The sequence below is a fragment of the Rhipicephalus microplus genome, chromosome 1, assembly GCF_043290135.1.
Source record: "Rhipicephalus microplus isolate Deutch F79 chromosome 1, USDA_Rmic, whole genome shotgun sequence".
Classification (NCBI taxonomy): domain Eukaryota; kingdom Metazoa; phylum Arthropoda; class Arachnida; order Ixodida; family Ixodidae; genus Rhipicephalus; species Rhipicephalus microplus.
The window spans coordinates 194,842,957-194,863,104 of record NC_134700.1 but is presented as its reverse complement, the minus strand read 5'-3'; the positions used below and the strand labels follow the sequence as shown (position 1 = coordinate 194,863,104).

At 44.9% G+C, this 20,148-nt stretch overlaps 1 non-coding gene across 1 annotated transcript; it reads left to right on the top strand.

The window, feature by feature from the left end:
- The first annotated feature begins 18,613 nt into the window (after window positions 1-18,613).
- On the top strand, window positions 18,614-18,686 carry TRNAS-GCU (transfer RNA serine (anticodon GCU)). Its single transcript has one exon. It is a non-coding gene; the product is annotated as a tRNA-Ser (tRNA).
- Window positions 18,687-20,148: the final 1,462 nt, after the last annotated feature.

The window sequence follows — 20,148 nt, the reverse complement described above, 5'->3', positions numbered from 1 at the left end:
GCGAGTGAGAAGGTGGTGACTGAAGGTGGCTACTAAGCTGCCGACTGAGAAGGCGGTGCGAACGTGGCCAGAATACGGTGTCGCCTTCGGTTCTTCAAGGCACAGCTTGAGCATCCTCCAAGGTTTTGCTATAGGCACTGACCGCTGACGAGTGTCGGGAAACGTAGAGGGAATGAGTACGCGAGATGGTCAAGCAGAACAGTTTACGACCATAAGAAGATTGATTCAAGGCAATCTTCAGAGGGCCACCATACGCGGCTTTTGGCTTAATGTCGGAGCTGCAGGCTTGTATAATCCCGGCAATGAATGTCCACGCTGATAGTGGTGTTTTCACGCTAATAGTTTACCATTGGTTGGTACTTGGGCAAAGAACCCCGTCCTCGTTCGCCGAAACTTCGGCAGATAAGAACGCTATAGCTCAGCAACCAATACTACTCAATCTAGCTTACCCCTAAAAGCTTTAGCTCTTAGCGATCGATCTTGGACAACTGTTGCCCATACGTGCGTGAAACGCAGAAGAACATGATTTTATGAGACTGCCCCTGCATAGCTTTGAATAGACACTGTTTAGTTTTGGGTTCAATGTTACATTGTAGTGATAGCATCAAGCAAAGGTATGATTTAATCAGCGTGTGTCATTGTAATATTACTTAATATTGGTATCTTCTAAAAGGAACATCTGAAGGGAAGTTTCTTTAGTGGCTCACCACTGCTTATGTTTGCTAGATGGTGCAAAGTGCTCATACACACGCATATATATATATATATATATATATATATATATATATATATATATATATATATATATATATATATATATATATATATATATATATATATATATATATATATATTCATATATATATATTCATATATATATATTTATATATATATGAGCATAGAGAAGGACTTAACTTTATACAAAACCATACAATTTATATATATATATATATATATATATATATATATATATATATATATATATATATTGTATGGTTTTGTTTTGTATAAAATTAAGTTCTTTTCCACGCTCCCCTGCATCGAGCTTAGAGCTATAGCTCTGCTTTCCAAATCTTCGTCGTCGTCATCAGTCACTTAACTTTAAATTCCTTTTCAAACGACACCTAACCTAGTAAAATATACGAGAGTAACTGGATCCGCACAATTCCGCTACATGTCTTTTTGTGTGCGCTGGCAATATAGTTGACACAGTTTTCGCACCCGACATAGAAAAGGTGGCAGGTCTACTGACCAAACAACACGTAATAGAAGGTAAAAAAAACCTATATAGAAAACCGCCATCGTGCTGGGATTACTATCCATCCTTTAAGGTAATATCCAACACTTATATCACATTTTTGGCTTCTTCAAACATTGCACCTGTTTCGAAATTTTATAAAGTGTGGTATGCTTTAGGTCGTGTTCGATGCTTGTCGGATAGACATCTCTTAAATGACGGTGCTCTACTCACAGAAATAGGTATAAGCCAGAGCCTGATTGTAGTGAATCAATTTACCAGAACGGTGACCGTTTAACTAAAAAAGAATTAGTATGCATGACGCAGTCCTACACGAGCTTCCAGATAGCGCTTTTGCGTCATGTCATTCACTAAACAATTTGAAGAGCTACTGCACTTTACGTCACAGCGATACCCTTTTTCTCGGCGCCTGGCACAGACTCTTCTCTTCTGCTACAACAAATATCCAACTATTTCTTTTTTGTACTTGAAAGAGAAGTTCCTTTCTCCGGAAGTTTGTGTAAGAAGCTTTAGCAGCTTGCTCAGCAAGCTTCTTATGCTCGCGCCTTAGATGACGGTGGTGGTGGGCCTGTACACCAATGTTGCCAGTGTACACTTCTCTGATCACCTCTCACGGTGTCCTCTGCTTTGAATCCTACAATGCACATTAGGTGGCGCGCCGCCACACCAAGCGTCAGTTTTCGATGGCTCGCACGCTTGCCTCCTCACGACTACGTCCACTTTCTTCTCGTTGCTTTAGTCGGCACGGCAGCATGTGACAAGTTCCTACGATGAGGGTTACACAAGGGTACGAATATCGTTCTAAGCCACCTCGCCTGCCGGCTCTCAACACCGTTGAATAATGCCTGATAGCTCCACGTCTGCCATCTAGGAGCGTTATGCATTGGACTGACGGCAGCTACCAGTATGGCCTAAAGGGGCAGTTGGTTAACACGCCGATTGACTGGGCCAACACTGTGCAGTGCTGGCCGCAGAACGTGCCCGAAAACGCTGCCTTCGGCTTACATTTCATGCGGCAGCTCGTTAACAAGCCTTCCCACAGAAATGTTGTCCATACCCTACTATAGGTAGCAGTATACTGCCAACGTTTGGTCGAGTCAGTATCTGTGTTCAGACTAAATTGGGAGTGCTGTAGAGCACTGTACGCATTGTTTGTGGGAGAGCCATCAGATGTATCAGTGAAAGCCAACAAAACTCGCACGTGGAGCAGCGGAAACTGCACGTTTAGAACAAATGATTAACGATGTAAAGTGCTAAACTTACCCTACTATGGGCAGCAGCCTGCTTAAAGCGTGTCTGATCGAGTTATTGACTGTGTTTACAAATCGTAAATGATGTTGAGCACTATTGGCTACGAGAGCCTTCATTTGAGAGGCCAGCGCTGCGATCGCTTTGACATAACAGATAGGATGTGTAGTTGCGGAATATGGCATCTTTGCTTTTGCTACACCATTTGCATTGTCCCCCATGGCTGCACCATTTCTTAGTCGCAATTTCACGATGCTAATGAGACACGAGAGTGCCACGGGGGGAACCAATTGGTAGTTTGCTTCCCGGTAATATCAGGTCTTACCACCTCTTTAAGCACTAAGCTTCAAAACAAAGGGAAGCATGCACGGTGTCCACAGCAAAAGCGCAGGAAATGCGGTGTTCTAGCATACAAATTCAACCCGGCATTCAATGAGTCACGTCATTGCGTAGGAGCCACCACGATATGCCCTCAAGACCAATAAACACTTTACTATGGAGATCCATAAGCTGTCCACCCCGCATTCAAAGATGTCTCACTGTCAGTTCAATTATCAGTTGATTGTCATGCCAAAACTCGTAAGCTTACAAAGCCTCCATAGTGGCTCTCTGTATGCTTGCTGACCTTGTTTGCATACCCACCTGGTATTATCAGCAAGAACGTTGTTAACGTGACAGACAACAATTCTTAACAATCGCTCCTGTCTTTTAACCTATCATCCACTGGCACCAATGCATTTCTCTGAAGCAAGGCATATAGCTGGCTGCAACCATTGCACGGCTGCAATGTTTTTAAATCGAGAAACTACCACGGCTCTGTTCTAAGTGGATTGCTTTTTCAATAAAGAAGGCTACCCAGTAGTACCAAGAAGGATTAAACAAATAATTGGCATCATATCCACGGAGTGAATGATGAAGAGTTGGGCGAAGCATTCGTCCATCCATTCGTTCTTGCTTCCGTCCGTCCATGCGTCCGTCTGCGAAACCATCCATGCGTCCATCCGCCTGTCCGTACGTGCGTCCATGCGTTCGCCCATGCATTCGCCCCTGCGTCTGTTCATGCGTCCATCCATGCGTATGTCTGTGTGTCCGTTGGTCCATCATTTCAACGCTCCAAGCAGCACCATCTCGCATTTTTATCATACATTCCTCATATTGGAACAATATGAATGGGAAAAATATGAAGACGGATGAAGGCCATGCGCAATAAGCAGAGAAAGTGACAAAAAAAATATCGTCATATTCAAACTTAACGGAGGGAACGTTATGATCCACGCATAGAATTACAGTTTTTCTTGCCATTTTACTAGTTTGCAGAATGTGTCATAAACGATTCATTACTCGTAGTTGTTGTCAAGTTGCTTGACCAACGCTTCCACATGCTTAACGGCAAACAGTGAACAGGGCTGTACGAATATTCTCAGCCGACAATAGCGAGAAGCTGAAAGAAAGTCGCTCAAATTCTAACGCATATACCACTCAGTTAAGAGGCTGAGAGAGCGGGCCGCTCCTCGTGCCCACGATTTGTAGAGGCCAGTGATCTGCAACGCTCTATAGGGTTTATATATATGCGAAATAAATTGAGAACCACCTCATACCCAATCACATTCAAAGATGCAAAACACTTGTGTGTTGGAGTAAAAATACAACGTTTGAATAGTCCTCGTTTGGTCGTTACATCATGCACTTCCAGTGCGTCTGTCACTCTCACGTGCTGACACAGTCGGCATGCGCCTTGTGAATATCAACAGTTCTGTAAATGACATGCGTTTCATGATTTACGTTGCATGATACGTGTCATGATTTTCATGTTATTACTAGTCACGTATGCTCGTCATACCGTCATGTCATTTCATACCAATTTTCATTAGATAGGTAGATAGATAGATAGATAGTTAGACAGATAGATAGATAGATAGATAGATAGATAGATAGATAGATAGATAGATAGATAGATAGATAGATAGATAGATAGATAGACAGACAGACAGACAGACAGACAGACGGACGCACGGACAGACAGACAGACAGACAGGCAGGCAGACAGACAGACAGGCAGACAGACAGACAGATAGATAGATAGATAGATAGATAGATAGATAGATAGATAGATAGATAGATAGATAGATAGATAGATAGATAGATAGATAGATAGATACGCTGAAAGTAGCCGAAGTTAACTAAGTAATGATTCGCATTTAATAAATAGTACGCTCTTATAGCCTCCTTCATGACTTTGGTGGTGGTGTAGTGGATTAACACCCTATTGCCATTGTCGTACACCTGGAGGGCGTGGGTTGGACTGCCGGCAACGGGACATCTTTCTTTGCCTTGTGTTCGTTTTGATTTTCTTCACGTATTCCCATGACGGAAATATGTCCTAAACTTTTTGGTGAAAGGTTTCCTGTTAATAAGTAATTAAATAAACAAGATTTCTGGCGTCAAGTTAATGATTTAAAACGTTCTTTATCATCAATGATAACGCGTATCGTGGGTATTTCATTGTCGATCCCTTTGTCGAGTTTTTATTATTTTCATTTTTTGCTACTCGTGGTTTTGCTGCAAAACTTTCAGGTTGCCTCAGTTAAGGAAGATTTTTGATGCCTTTAAAAAAACGTTCATAAAATGCAGATAAAAACATCGTAGTCCAAGCAGTGAGGAAACGAACGTAACGCAAAATGGGCTCTGAGTGAGGAACTGAGTTTACCTGACTGGCTTCACAATATCAAAAGGACGGGTCGTGTTAACGTCGTTATAGCAGGCGACGCGTTATCACCAGTACGCACATAACGGCAAAGTTTCAGCATTGATTCTGATGGTAATAAAGGAAGGAAGGAAAATAGAAAGAAAAGAAAGGCAAGGAGGTTAACCAGCCTATAGGCAGCCGGTTTGCTACCCTGCGCATGGGAGAGGGATGGGGAAGATGAAAGAGAGCAGAGAGGGAAGATAGAAACAGCACATTCGGCAGCACATGCGCGCACACTCAGTCATAGTCCAGTCTTGTCTTTCGCGGTGTGTGACATTGCTGTTACAGTCGCTTGTTCAAGTCGGTGTCGCGTAGGAATTTCAACAGAGCTTTCGTCGCCTTCTGTTGCAGTGTCTTCTCTCGGGTACTTGACAGAATAGTGTCCACAGACATTTGGCTGTTGTCGATGCGCGCAAAAGCAGACGCCAGAGACTGTCTCTGGATTTCATACAATGGACAGTCACACAGGATGTGGTGTAGCGTCTCTTCGCAATGACAGGCATCGCAGAGAGCGTTGTCGGCCATTCCTATGACAAAGGAGTAAGATTTTGTAAATGCCACTCCTAGCCATAAGCGATGAAGTAGGGTGGCTTCTCTTCGGTCGAGTCCAGTGGGCATGCGGAGAGCCATCAAAGAGGACAGGTGGTGTTGACGATTCGTATCGATGCTTGGTGGGCACCATAGAGAAAACGTGATTTCACGCGCAAGTCGTCGAAGGTTACTGGCAGCATCAGTCCTCGAAAGTGGTATGGCTTCTTCTCGTGTTCCTTCAAGGGCTGCCCGCGCGGCAGTATCGGCATGTTCGTTCCCTATGATGCCGCAATGACTTGGCAGCCATTGAAGCGCCACATGATGCCTTTTCTCGAGTAAAGTGTGGAGAAGGCATCGAATTTCGAAAACAAGCTGTTAGTACGGGCCGCGACGCAGTGCTGAGAGCACAGATTGTAGGACAGCCCTTGAGTCGCTGAAAATCGACCATTGTTGCGGTGGTTCCCGATTGACCACACAAAGTGCAGCGCGCAAAGCACCTAGTTCCGCTGCTGTAGATGCCGTGGAGTGGTCAGTCCTGAAGCTGATGGTAACACCTCTTGCTGGGATAACTACTGCCCCTGACGAACACTGGTGGTTCGTGGAACCATCGGTGTATACATGTATGCTGTCTGAATATTTCTCGTGCAAAAGAAGAAGAGACAGTTGTTTCAGCACGGGCGACGAAAACTCAGATTTCCTCCGGATCCCTGGTACACTAAGATGTACTGTGGGTCGAATAAGACACCAAGGTGGTATGGATGGTTTAGATGCATGAGTGAAGCTCGAGGGAAGTTTATCGTTGTATTTCACGATAATTTTGGCGAACGATGCTTGGCGCCTCTCTAAAGGCAACAGTGCAAGGTGATGGCCGGGGGCCCGTGCGAAGTGTCGGATGTGCGTTCTCAGGACTTCTACAACAATGTGAGTTTGTATCGGATAGTCACCAGCAATTGCAATTGTTGCTTCTGTTGACGTACATCTGGGCAGACCGAGTCACACTCTCAGCGCTTGGGCTTGTACTGCCTGTAAAACACGAACATTGGTCTTGCAGGTATTGCTAAGCACGGGCAAGCTATATCTGAGGAAACCGAGAAACAGGGCCCTGTAGAGCTCCATCATTGCGTCTACTGACATCCCCCACGTCTTTCCTGCCAGGAACTTGAACAGTTGAGAAATAGCGGTCATGTGCTTCTTCATATAGGTCACATGCGGACTCCAACAGAGGTCCCTATCAATAATGATGCCCAGAAACCGGTGGGTTTTGGCGTAAGAAATTGGTCGCCCGCAGATTGAGATGACATAAGGGGTCATTGCTTTGCGAGTGAAAGCCACCAGCGCGCATTTTTCTGGTGATATGCTGAGACCTTGTTTGAACAAGTAGTTGGCAATCATAGTTGCTGCTTTTTGAAGCCGGGAACGTATCTGAGGACGTGTGACTGCCGATGTCCAGACACAGATGTCGTCTGCGTATATTGAGAGTTTAATGGTGCTCGGCAAGTATTCAGCAAGGCCAATTAGTGCAAGATTGAATAGCGTCGGGCTAAGAACTCCGCCTTGAGGAACACCCCTGGAAGTATAGCGTCGCGTAGTTGGGCCATCTTCTGTTAACACAAAGAATGATCTTGCAGCCAGGTAACTCGAAATCCACCGAAAGACTCGACCACCAAGGCCAACCACCGCAAGAGCACCCAAAATAGCTTCATGTAGTACATTATCATAAGCGCCTTTCACATCTAGAAACAAAGCTGCAGATAGTCGCTTACGGGATCTTTCGTGCTGAACGTACGATACTAGATCAACGACATTGTCAATAGAAGAGCGGTCGCGTCGGAAACCAGCCATTGAATTCGGATAAATCTTGTAGTATTCAAGATACCACTCCAGGCGGCCTAGTATCATCCGTTCCATTATCTTCCCTACGCAGCTGGCCAGTGCTATTGGGCGGTATGAGGTTAGTTCGAGTGGGGATTTGCCCTGCTTCAAGATGGGTAACAAGCGGTTTACTTTCCAGTCATCAGGAACATTGCCATCCTGCCACGAGATGTTGTAGAGGCTCAACAGTTCTCTCCTTGCACCTTCCCCAAGGTTGCACAAGGCTCGGTACGGAATACCATCTGGGCCCGGAGAAGTTGAACGCCTGCAGAGAGCTAGTGCCGCCTCGAGCTCCTCCATTGTAAAAAGGAGGTCCATGTGGTAGTCACGGGAACGGGGGACGTCACCTCTCACTGGAGAATCTGGACGAGTGGCTTGGTTGGCGATCTGCGCACAGAAATCTTCTGCGACATCGATGTCTTGCCTCCTTTGAAATAGCGCGAGCGCTTTGAATGGAAAGCGCTGTTCCGTAGGGTGACGCAGACCTTGCACCGTTTTCCAAATGTGTGAGAGTGGCTTGCGAGGGTCTAGTGACTGGCAAAACGTTGTCCATCGTTCCGACGCTAATCTATTCATGCGACGCCGAATCTTCTTTTGCATCCTCCTGGCTGCCCTAAGATCGTGAATTGATTTTGTACGCCGATACCGACGCTCCGCCCAGCGTCGCAGTGCTCGGAGTCGCTCCAACTCTATATCAAAGTTGTTTCGTGTGGAAGATATCGTCACCGTGCGAGTGGCGTTTTGCATTGTGCTCTTAATTGTTTCCTCTAACCCAGATCGTAGGCCATCGCTGCAAGCATCTTCCATGTCAGATTTGAAGTTGGTCCATTGGACTGCTCGAATGGTCGTCCGTGGACCATAACTAGACAAGCCTTTGATGTTAAGGTAGATTGGAATGTGATCACTTCCTCGTGTCTCAACATCTGGAAACCACTTGACGTATCTCGCGAGGGAACTGGAGACAAAAGCAAGGTCGAGACAGCTGCCGTATGTCACCCCTCGAAGAAAAGTGGGGCTGCCGTCGTTCAGGAGAGTAAGGCCATAGTTGTAGGCGATGTTTGCTAACCTGCGCCCTCTTGCATTTGTCCGCGTACTTCCCCATGCGTGATTGTGCGCATTGAAATCACCTATGGGGACCCATGGTGCAGGACACACTCTCAAAATATCCGCTAATCTCCTGGAATCGAGATTACTTGACGGCGATATATAAACGCCTATGAGAGTAAGCATGAGTTGGTTCTTTTTCACAGTGATGCAGACATACTGATTGTCATCGTGAGGTGCAATTGGTTGCACAACATATGTCAGTTCACGACGAACAAAGACGATGATTTTGCTGCGCGCACCGTTCGTTGAAGACATGACAGCTTCGTACCCCGATAGTCTTATTGGTTTCGACAAATTGGGTTCACAAATGACGATGATTGGAAACACGTTGGTAAACACAAACTGACGAAAATCTGAAAGGCGTGAATTTAGTCCTCTGGCGTTCCATTGGATGACGGATGCAGCCTTGACTTCTTTAAGAAATGTTGAGGTGTGAGTAGCCATCTTCCTAGTTGAGAGATTCAAGCACTGGGCTTAGGGCGTCCAATAGTCCAAGTGTGCTTCGAGCAGATGGTGTCTTCATGTCGACTAATATCGCTCGGATGGCTTCTATAAGAGAACGCAGCACCGAGATCACTTGACGATCAGTTTTAGGCAAATCTTCCATGGTTGGAGACGGTTCTTGTGTGGCCACAACCTGCAGAGGTTCCTTGGCAGAAGAGCGCGTCGGGAGCGTGGGCCATTCCTCCAGAGAAGGAGGCTTCTCTGTTTCTTTCGTAGAAGTGGTGGGCCCTTTCGCGGCGCTCCTGGATAGAACCGCTAAAGAGTGGGAAGGAGCGTCTCGGGAATGTGCCTTCTTTGAAGACTTTCGATGATGCCGACGTCGACGCCGACGCCGGACTACTTCGGCTGCCTCCCTGTGTGTTGAGTTGTCTCGGGCCATTTGTCTGAGAACCACGCGCTCCTTTTGCATTCGAGGACAGACTTTCGGCGAGGCAGCATGAGGACCACTGCAGTTGGCGCACTTCAGAGTAGTCGCCCGACAGGCGTCTTCAGCATGAGATTCAGCGCAGCGGGGACACAGTCGTAAGTTGGGGCATACGCCCTTGACGTGTCCTAGCCTGAAGCACTGATGACATTGAAGTGGCTTTTGGATGAATAGTCGAACCGGATGTCGAAAATGTCCAACTTTAACGTGGGACGGTATGCAATCTCCCTTGAAAAACACTTTTACGCAGCGCGTATTTCCAAGGCGCCGCACTTGCGTAATGACAGCTCCCTCGTTTGCAGGCTTGATGAGGGTAGGCAAGTCAGCATTAGGAATGGCAGTGTCGATGTCATAAATTACACCGGCAATTGATTTGTCATCCATCGGGATAAAGGGGCGCATTTTAATGCCACCTAGCTCAGTCATTTGCTGCAGCTGTCCTAGCGCACTCACATCGTGCACGTCTATGGCGAGAATGTTCTTCCTTGGGTTTACTCGTACGTCCTTAATTTGATGTGGCACCGCACATTCGAGAGCAACCGAAAGGGCTTGCCTGTTCAGGAGCCGTAGGTTGCTTGATGGATCTTCGGGCATGAAGATGATGACGTGCGGCCAGCGCGCAGGCCTTGAATGCACAGTCGCTGTGCTTGCAGGAGCTGATGCTGCTGTATTCGCCGTCCTTCTCTTTGCCCTCTTACCCCGGACAGGTATAAAGCTGCCATCAGATGTGTCGTCTTCCGACATAGAATAGAGATCGGTGTCCTCAGTGTCACTGGGAGAGCCAGCTCGCTTCCTTGTGGTTGACGGGTGTGAGGACCTGTGACCAGGCGGGCCTCTGGCATGCTCCATGTCCATCACCGTTAGACGGAGAGGCGAGGCACCTCAAAAGACTGATGATTTCACTAAAATGAAACAGAGCGCTGAAACAAGCGTTCTTCTAAAGACCTGATGGTAATAAAGCTTCCTGATAAAAAAAAAACTTACCACCATCTGAAAAAAAAAGAAAAAAAATGGTAATAAAGCTTCCTGAAAAACTTACCACCATCTGAAAAACATGAAAATAAGTGATTCCGAATTTCACGTAAAAGTTTTGAAAGACGCAGTACTCGGAGCTCGGCGGTAGCGAAAGGCAAATCAGCCATTTCTCTTTTTTGTGGCCTTCATTCTATTTTATGTTTTAGTACATATGTAGGTCTGCTAATTATAATAGACGGTGATGTGGTCAACGACGAACGCAAAAAATAATGATTAAACTTGTGGCATAGATTGAAACTGTGAAAAAATTTGCTGGCGAGACTTGCGTAGAATTGGATTTCGCAAAAGCAGCTCATTCGAAAGTGTTGAGTTACATGGTCCAGCGACAAAAGGTAGTCTGTAAATCCAATAGGGCTGCTGGGACACCTCTGTGGAAAAAAGGTCTTTGGCATGATCGACAAAGATCATTTTGCGAGAGCAAAAACACAAGGTAAAAATATTTGACGTGTCCTAATGACCGCCTACACTTTCCATTTTACTAACAGACGCTTAACCTGCATGAAGGCCGCTCGGTGTCACAACTTTCGCTTTGATGTTTTTTTTTTGTCACAATTAAGTGTTTTAAAAGAAAAGTTCGCGTTTCTTATGCCCCTGACCTTCTTCGGAAGTTACAAAACCTCGCAAACTCAAAGTACCTCCTCGGTTTTTTAAAAAGTTTCAAAAAGTACAAATTAGCTTTTATTTAGTTCAACCGCATTTCAACTTCAGTGGATTTCAACTTCAGGCTCTTCAGGCGCAAATTATTATCACTATGTACTTATTTTGAAATTTACGCAGTGAAATTTTAGTGTGCCCAATGTTCTATTTTAGGAAAAAAAATGACTAGTGTGTTTTTCATGAGGTGCAGCAATTATTACTTACTAGCACGTATAAAATACTTCATTGTACTGCAGTCATGTATTTTTTCTCCATTTTCACATCAAGGGGATGATGTGATGCTCTCCAAATGTGTGCTCAATTACTTTTTTGTTTCATCACTTCGATAAAAGAAAAGTAATACATTCGACGTAGCTTAAGGAACGCAGCACGTCAAAAGACTTATAGCAGTGCCTTCACAGAAGAGATTGGTTACTGTCACAAGTACCACACTGTGGTTAACTGAAAAAGTATTCACTATGAACAATATTCAGTCCACCTGATGAGCAATGTACTGTCATATCTCTTGCCCACAAGTTGACCCATCTAGAATAAAGAAGTGCTGTACACAAACTTAGCCACCACATCTGAAGGGTATAAGACTCTGTCTCCATCTCCGTCTGCATGAGTACTTCTGCGATTTTTCATAAACGTCATTAGCGTTTACGAACGCAAGATGAAAAGGTCACGCGGTGGTGGAGCTCCGTGCAAGTTTGCGGCCGTTGTATCACCGTTCGTTGCTAATTTTGGGCCCCTTTCCTGACAATGTACCATGTGGATGGTGTCTGAAGACGCAGTTTTTCATATTACGATATTTTTAGGTTAAGTTTTTACTAAAATGTTTGTAGGCCTGCTACTTCAGATATTTATTAAAGCCTTGTTACAGGGATACTCAACAGATATGTTAGAGGTGTACTTTTCAAGAATCCGCGAAAATGCAGGAAATTTTCAAATTCCATTCGGAAGACACTACTCCGATAAACAGTTCATTGATCATAATAATTCTCATTTGACTGTCTTCTTGAGTGATTGTCAGCACTCATGGGGCTGCGCATCGGTGGCCGTGATGTTACTTGTCCTGTTGACGGATACATGGTGCATGTTTTCCAGTCCAACTACTTCTATTTCTCAACGTCTCCTTGGTGTCACACACTTCCGCTTCCACAAAGGTGTGCAGAAGTGGCTGACAATTTAGGGGGTCTCACCTGATGCAGGGGCATTGTTCACTGCCAGTGCCGTTTGTAATGATCGTAAAGGGTAGCATGAGCACAGCGCGGTGAGAGACGTGAGCAACGGCTGGCATTGTCGGCATGACCACTTCTGTGGGCGTCATACGTCACCCTTGGTCTACGAGACTGTGCGCCAGTGACCTAACGTGCTTTCTCAGAGACCATGCGGCCCCTCATTTAGTTGACGGTGTGGCCGCTAGACTTGTTAGTTTGAGGGACAGCCAATATCCCACCAACTGGTAGACAACACTCGGGCCCACGTCAGAGGGATCTGCGGGAACTCTGCTGCAGATGATTAAAGGCAACAAGAAAGCGGTGGTAGGAGGTATGGCTACTAGTAAGGTGTGGGAGCAAGCTAATTGGTATTGCATGTCTTGAACAACTGAAGCGCAAAAAGTTAACTACGGTTTTAGGAAACAACGAGGACAAGCACTTGTTTTCGTTGTTCCCTTAGAGAGATGGTTTTCGTTGTTCCCTTAGAGAGATGGTCCCTTAGAGAGATTACAATTGTTTTGCTGGGGACATAGCTTTATCTTGCACGCATGTTACAGGCCTCCAGATGCGATCCCGGAGTACCTAACTTTTCTGAAAGAACATATGTCAAGGTTTTTTAATAAGCAAATCTTTTTGGTAGGAGACCTAAATTTGCCAAGTGTAGACTGGGAGGGGCTGACCTGTTCCCAGTTCAGTAAAAATGCTAACACTGTTTTTGATATTATGCTCGCTCACGATCTAACTCAAATAGTCAGGCAACCAACACGCGTGCAAGGACATGCAAGCTCTATCCTAGATTTGGTATTCGTAAAACGTGCTTTTTCAGGATATACTGTAGTCGTGGAACAGGGGCTTTCAGATCATGAGCTTGTAAGCGTGACAATTCCTCTGTTCCAATGCAGTAGCCACCAAAAATCACCCATGCAGTATTTTAAGGATTACTCGAGAGCTGATGATGACCGTGTAATCGAATACATGGAAGCCGTACTTGCAGAATTTAACGATGACGCTTTAGGCACGTACGCTCTCTGGGAAAAATTTGTTGAGACGTGCCAATACTGTATCAACAACTTTATCCCTAGCAAACCCAAACGAACGCATAAACGTACGCAATGGATGACGCATGAAATTGTTAAACTAAAAAGAAAAGTTAAACGGCTAAGTAAGCAGCATGCGCAGCGCGCAGTTATCAAGGAGCACCAAAGAGTCCTTGCTGAAAAAATGCATCGCTCAAAAGAATACTACTTTAAAACCTTAATGCCCGACTTTATAAAGAATGATCCTTCCAAGTTCTGGAATTATCTTAAAGATAGGAAGAAACCCATTTCAAAGATTGTACTTGACAGCCGCATAGTTACAAATCCTGGCGACATTGCAAATCATTTCAACACATACTTTCATAGCGTGTTTAATGTTTCCGGAGCATCTACGTTTTCTGTAGCGTCATCTCAACCATTCGAGGTCAATTTCATTTCATATGCTGGATTGGTTTCCATGCTTGTAAACCTAAATACGAAAAAGAGTTGTGGTCCTGACGAACTGCCCAATGTCTTTCTCCGACGTTATGCCGAATACGTTGGCAAATTCCTCTTTATAATCTTCAATGCTTCCCTGTCAACAGCAACTTTGCCGCGTGACTGGAAAATGGCCCGAGTGGCGCCTATCTTCAAAAAAGGCGACAGATTATCAGTACCTAATTACAGGCCAATATCGCTAACTTCCTCATGCTGTAAACTAATAGAACACATTATAGCGAACCAGATTACAGAATTTCTTGAAACACACTCTATACTAACACATTTTCAGCACGGGTTTAGAAAAAAGTATTCGATCGTGACGCAGCTTGTTACCGTTGCGCATGCATTTGCCAGCGCCCTCGATGACAACATTCAGATAGACACCATTTTTCTAGACTTTTGTAGGGCCTTCGATAAAGTTCCTCATGAGAAATTAATCTACAAATTAAATAAAATAGGTATTCCGAAGGTATTGGTCGCATGGGTAGCTGAATACCTGAATAATCGGGTGCAGTACGTCGCCATCGAGGGTCAAAATTCGAGTCTTTTGCCAGTCACGTCGGGTGTGCCCCAAGGCAGTGTATTGGGGCCCTTGCTATTCTTGTGTTACATAACTGATATTGTAGATGTAATTGAGCCAACCATCCAGATTCGTTTGTTCGCAGACGACTGCGTTTTATTCCGTGAAATTCATAACAAACATGATCAAATAGAGCTACACAAAAATCTAGACTACATATACAAATGGTGCAACAAATGGGGTATGATTGTAAATACAGAAAAAACAGTTTCCATGTGTATAACTCGAAAAAAATATCCCCTTCACTATGCTTACTCCCTTGGTTCTTCTACACTTAAACAGGTCAATAACTACAAATATCTAGGTGTTACGTTCACTACTAACCTGTCTTGGAATTCACACATTGAAAACATTTGTGCATCTGCTTTCAGAAAATTATGCTTCCTGAGACACAAGCTCCGCAATTCGCCATCAAGTGTAAAACTTCTGTGTTATCAATCCTACATTCGACCAAAATTGGAGTACGCATGCGTAGTGTGGGATCCCTACACCAAATGTAACATAGACAAATTGGAAAGAATTCAGAGAAAAGCAGTTCGCTTTATATATTCTAAATTTCGTCACACGGATTCTCCATCTGAACTAATGTCGGCTAACAACATTCCACTACTTCAGTCTAGAAGAAGGCAACTGCGCTTAGACTTCCTGAGTTCCTTGCTTAACCATAGAGTTGCGATTGACCCTTCATTGTATTTAACCCCTTTGTCAACCAGATATACACGACATCACCAACCAAACTCTTTTACACCATATTTTGCTAGAACAGATACATATAAATTTTCCTTTTTTCCGCGAACAGTGTCTGAGTGGAACACCTTGTCTGAGTGTGACCGCCTTGCATAGTATGTATGTTTGTCTCATATTGTATATTTTTTGATGTAGCACTGTATATATTTCCTCATCTTACTCACTTTGTTATTTATTACGTTCGTGATCAATCTTAGTCCTCTGTTTTTGTGATTCCTGATTGCCCATCCTGCTTGGACCACGTTTTGTAGTCTGCAGTATGAATAAAATAAAAAAATAAAATAAATGGTACCTTTTTGCGCTTCAGCTTTTGAAATCACGGCTACTAGCACCGTTAGACCTGCAGTGGTTGTTTATCTTCATGGGGTGAACCAGAAGTTCAAAATGGCGACAAGCAGGCTTTTTTTTCTGCTCCTGTGAAGCTGTCTCAGCTCTGCCCTCGCGCCACTTGTGAGGAATCCGCTGGCTGCGGTGTGAAACATCCCATCGCTTACACCAACTGTCAGAGAGGAGTGGTCTGCCAGATCCCCTTGACGCGCGGAAAGTATTACGCTGGGCAGAATGGCTGCTGTTTGAACGTACGAGTTAGAGAAAATAACCAAAATCGAAGAAGAGAACATGAACTTGCGCATATTTCTGCGCACTGAAATATCATCAAGTACCACTACAGTTTCACGAGGTGACTCTCCTCTGTAAGATCAAGTACCAGACAGCATTTCAGTGCCTAAAAGTCTTTTGCACCGGTAAGTTGGTTGATGAATGTGATAGTGACACGCCTATACAACCGTGGTCTACTGAGGTTAGAATGATTGAGAAGCGGGTATGTAAGGTCATGTTTACTATTGTGTGCACATGTCACTGTGCAGATCACTTGTATATATCGCTCTATTTATGCTTGAATTAAATCGGCTGCAAGTGCCGGCCACGTCGTCGTCTCCGGTGATCTCACTTTTGTGTGCTCTTTATTAGCGGCAGAATATCGTACAGTATGCAATTCACATTGTTCTAAGATGCAATTTCGCTCAAGCTATACATTTCATACCACCAATACAGTCCACCGAGAACTCCCACCTGCTTCCCTCACATAGTGTAATGCCGCATACTGAATTACGCCTGAACTTCGACATCATGCACAAAGCGAGGGGGATGTGCCTAGTTTCTGTGAATATCTCACAGCAACCATCCTTGTCACACAAGGTTATTACGCATTCATTTTTGAGGAACGACCAGTAGGCAGTTCTGAAATGCTCTGCTTTTTATTAGCATCATATTCTTCCATCGGCAGCCTTAATTTCCTTGTGACTGCCCTCGTACTTAACTTGCTTTGATGGTTCCTGTAGCGTTGACTGCAAAAGTACGTTCGCGGTGGGCGGGCATTCTCGAAAACCACATGATGGTTATTCATTATTCAACCGTCTGCCCAGAATTCTAGTTCTACACTGTGTGTGAATATTGACTACGCGTTCTTAGCGCGATAATAAATACATGTAAACACACTAATTGAACGAACATAGAGTACATTTAGAGATCAGGGAGAACATTTTCGCAGACTTCATCAGCAAACTCCGACAGAAATTTTTTAAACGCTCTTGAATAAGAGTGTTATAACCTTTAATTAAAAATTGGCAGATCCCACGTACAGCGAGAATCGATGATATGCGAAGCAGGAATGAGAAAAGTTGATATGTCAGTTTAAAATCAGCACAACGTTCCAAGGTGAAGGTAAATGATGCACTACATGACTTTTGTGTCATGATTATCATGTTTAAATGTGTCGTTTAACTTTGTCATCTATTGACGTCACGTGATACCAAACATAGTATAGGTGGAGCTAGCGGAATGGCCGCGAGCACGCTAGGAGCGTGGTATATTGTCATGTTTTTACAGGTCACGCGTGTGAGAATTATGATGTTTGCACCAGTCATTTAATTCCGTCATCCATTGATGTCACATAACACCAAGTTTGGTATATGTGGAGCGAGCAAAACGGCCACGAGTGCATCATGAAGAACCCAATATACTCCAATGCAGCGTGGACGCGCGCGTACGCTGGGCACAGCGACACTGCGTTAGCAAAACGCGAGCACTCTATAGTCTGACGCCAGGCGCAACCGGCGCGACCAGCGTCCGTCGGCTCGCGACATGCTGCATTTTGCGCCGATGTGTTACCCATACAGTACTGCGTCTCCCTCCTTTCGTGACGGAGGGACCCCTGAAGCGCTGGAACGCGCATGCGTCAAAGCAACGCAGCGTGGCGCGTGCCTGTGAGTATATGGCAGGACCGGCGCCTGGCGAAGAAACGCCGGCGTGACACGACAATATGAACGCCGGTGAGCACGCGCAACGCGTGCCGTCGAAATGTATTGGCGCCTTGATTGTGCCATGTAGTCATGTTGTCACATGGCACGCATATCATGATTATCATGTTTGAACCAGTCACATACCTTCGCCATTCATTGACATCACGTAATACCAAATTTTGCATATGTGAATCTAGCGAAACGGCCGCGATCGCATAGTAAGTGTGGCATGTCGTCATGTTGTTACTTGACAAGCATGTCGTGGTTATCATGTTTGGATGTGTCATTTACCTATGTAGTCCGTTGGCGTCACGTAAGTACCGAATTTGGTACATGTGAAGCAAGCGAAATGGCCGCGAGCGCATTATGAGCGTAGCATGTAGTCATGTTGTTACATGACACACATCTGTTGATTATCATGTTTGCACCAGTCACATACATTCGTCAGTCATTCACGTACCGTAATACCAAATTTGGTATAAGTGACGCTAGCGAAACGGCCACGAGTGCATCATGAGCGTGGCATGTTATCATGTTGTTACATGACACACATGTCATGATTTCCATGTTAGGGTCTTTAGCTTGTGTTCGCCATGCAATCATGTCATACCATACCAGTTTTGCAACATGGCATGTGAGTGAAACCACCGCAAGAGCTGCAGCACCATGAAATGTAAATCATGACATTCATGACAAACATGTCATGATTTTCAAGTTATAATTAGTGAAGTATGTTCTTCATACAGTGATGTTGTGCCATACGAAGTTTGGTATCGATACCATTATCGAAACGTCCAGGAGAGCTAAAAGTCATAGGCGGTCTAATTTACGTTCACCCCTTAACGTTAGGCTCCTTCTAAGGGGAATATTAACCTTCCTCGCCCCGCCGCGGTGGTCTAGTGGCTAAGGTACTCGGCTGCTGACCCGCAGGGCCCGGGTTCGAATCCCGGCTGCGGCGGCTGCATTTCCGATGGAGGCGGAAATGTCGAGGCCCGTGTGCTCAGATTTGGGTGCACGTTAAAGAACCCCAGGTGGTCTAAATTTCCGGAGCCCTCCACTACGGCGTCTCTCATAATCATATAGTGGTTTTGGGACGTTAAACCCCACATATCAATCAATTAAACTTCCTCCATTGGGCTTCGCATATCATCGATTCCCACTGTACGTGGGATCCGCCAATCTTTTTTAAAGCACTCAAGTTCAGTATTTTGAGCATAATGTACATCTTGTTAGTGGCCCACAATCGCTAACACTTCATTTTATGCAAAATATGACACGTTTTTTCGTGATAGCCTGTGGACCTGTCCTGGGGTAGATGAGTTTGACAATCCTTTAGTTGACACCAGAGCTGCTTTGTTGCTCCCGTTAGTTCCTCTGGCCCTACGCACTCGTTATAGTCGTGTGTCTTGGAGAGCGCTCACGGCATCATTTCTACCAGGCCACCTCCAGGACTTCATATGGGGGCTCGGGCGCGGTGTGCTTCCTGCTCTTGACCGTATCGAAAGGCGGAGGATGGTCTAGTAAGCAACGTGCCCGAACTGTTCCCTACGGGACACAAATCAGGACGTTTTAAGGCAATGTGTCGCTGCTCGGATATTTGGAGGGCTGTGAATGCTGGGTTTTTGTCCTCGGAACAAATCACTTCGTTTGGTTTGGAAGTTGTTCTCGTGGCCGGTTTACTGTCTTCTCACTGTTGCTAGTGCTTACTGTCTTTGACACAATCGCTGTGAGGCGATTGCAGCAGGCCGTCGCCATCGCACTCTCTTTTCGACGTTGGAGCGACGGTACACAGTGCTCCTATTTGTTCTGTAGGAGCAGCTGTTTTTTCTCGGTGAGGAGGAATTCCTTCGGCACTGGTGCGGCCCTTTCGTTTTCATCAGTGAGGGACGCGTGTAGCTTATTGTTCGCCCTGCCTAGTTTTGATAGGCTGATGATTGCTGAGTAACGGCAGAAATACCATGTATATACCGTGTAAATACGTAACATATACATGTAATGCGCATATGTAAACAAATCGTTTTGTAACAAAGTTTGGTGTGTCTGTGCATGTTGTGTTTCATCGTGATGTTTTGTTGGAATGTTACTGTTTGTGAGAACGCTAACTGGTGAGGATTTTACGTCGGAATTAAAAATCAATCAACACAATGCAGCCACTCCAACTCAACCACGATGCACTTGCCACTACTTCGAAGTCTCCCCATTGCAGAGGCATTCTAGGGTGGTTTTACAATTTTTGCGTTATTAATGTCACTGTAAATCAGTTACACTACTCAAATGGCAAGATAAAGAAAAGTACTGATAGTGTTGTGCGGAAATTACCATTAAATAATGTTTTATCGTTATAGCAATTGCTACCGACCTTACTCAGAGTAATGCACAGATGACTGTTGGAGAATAGCAAGCTGGCTCTGACAGTGACT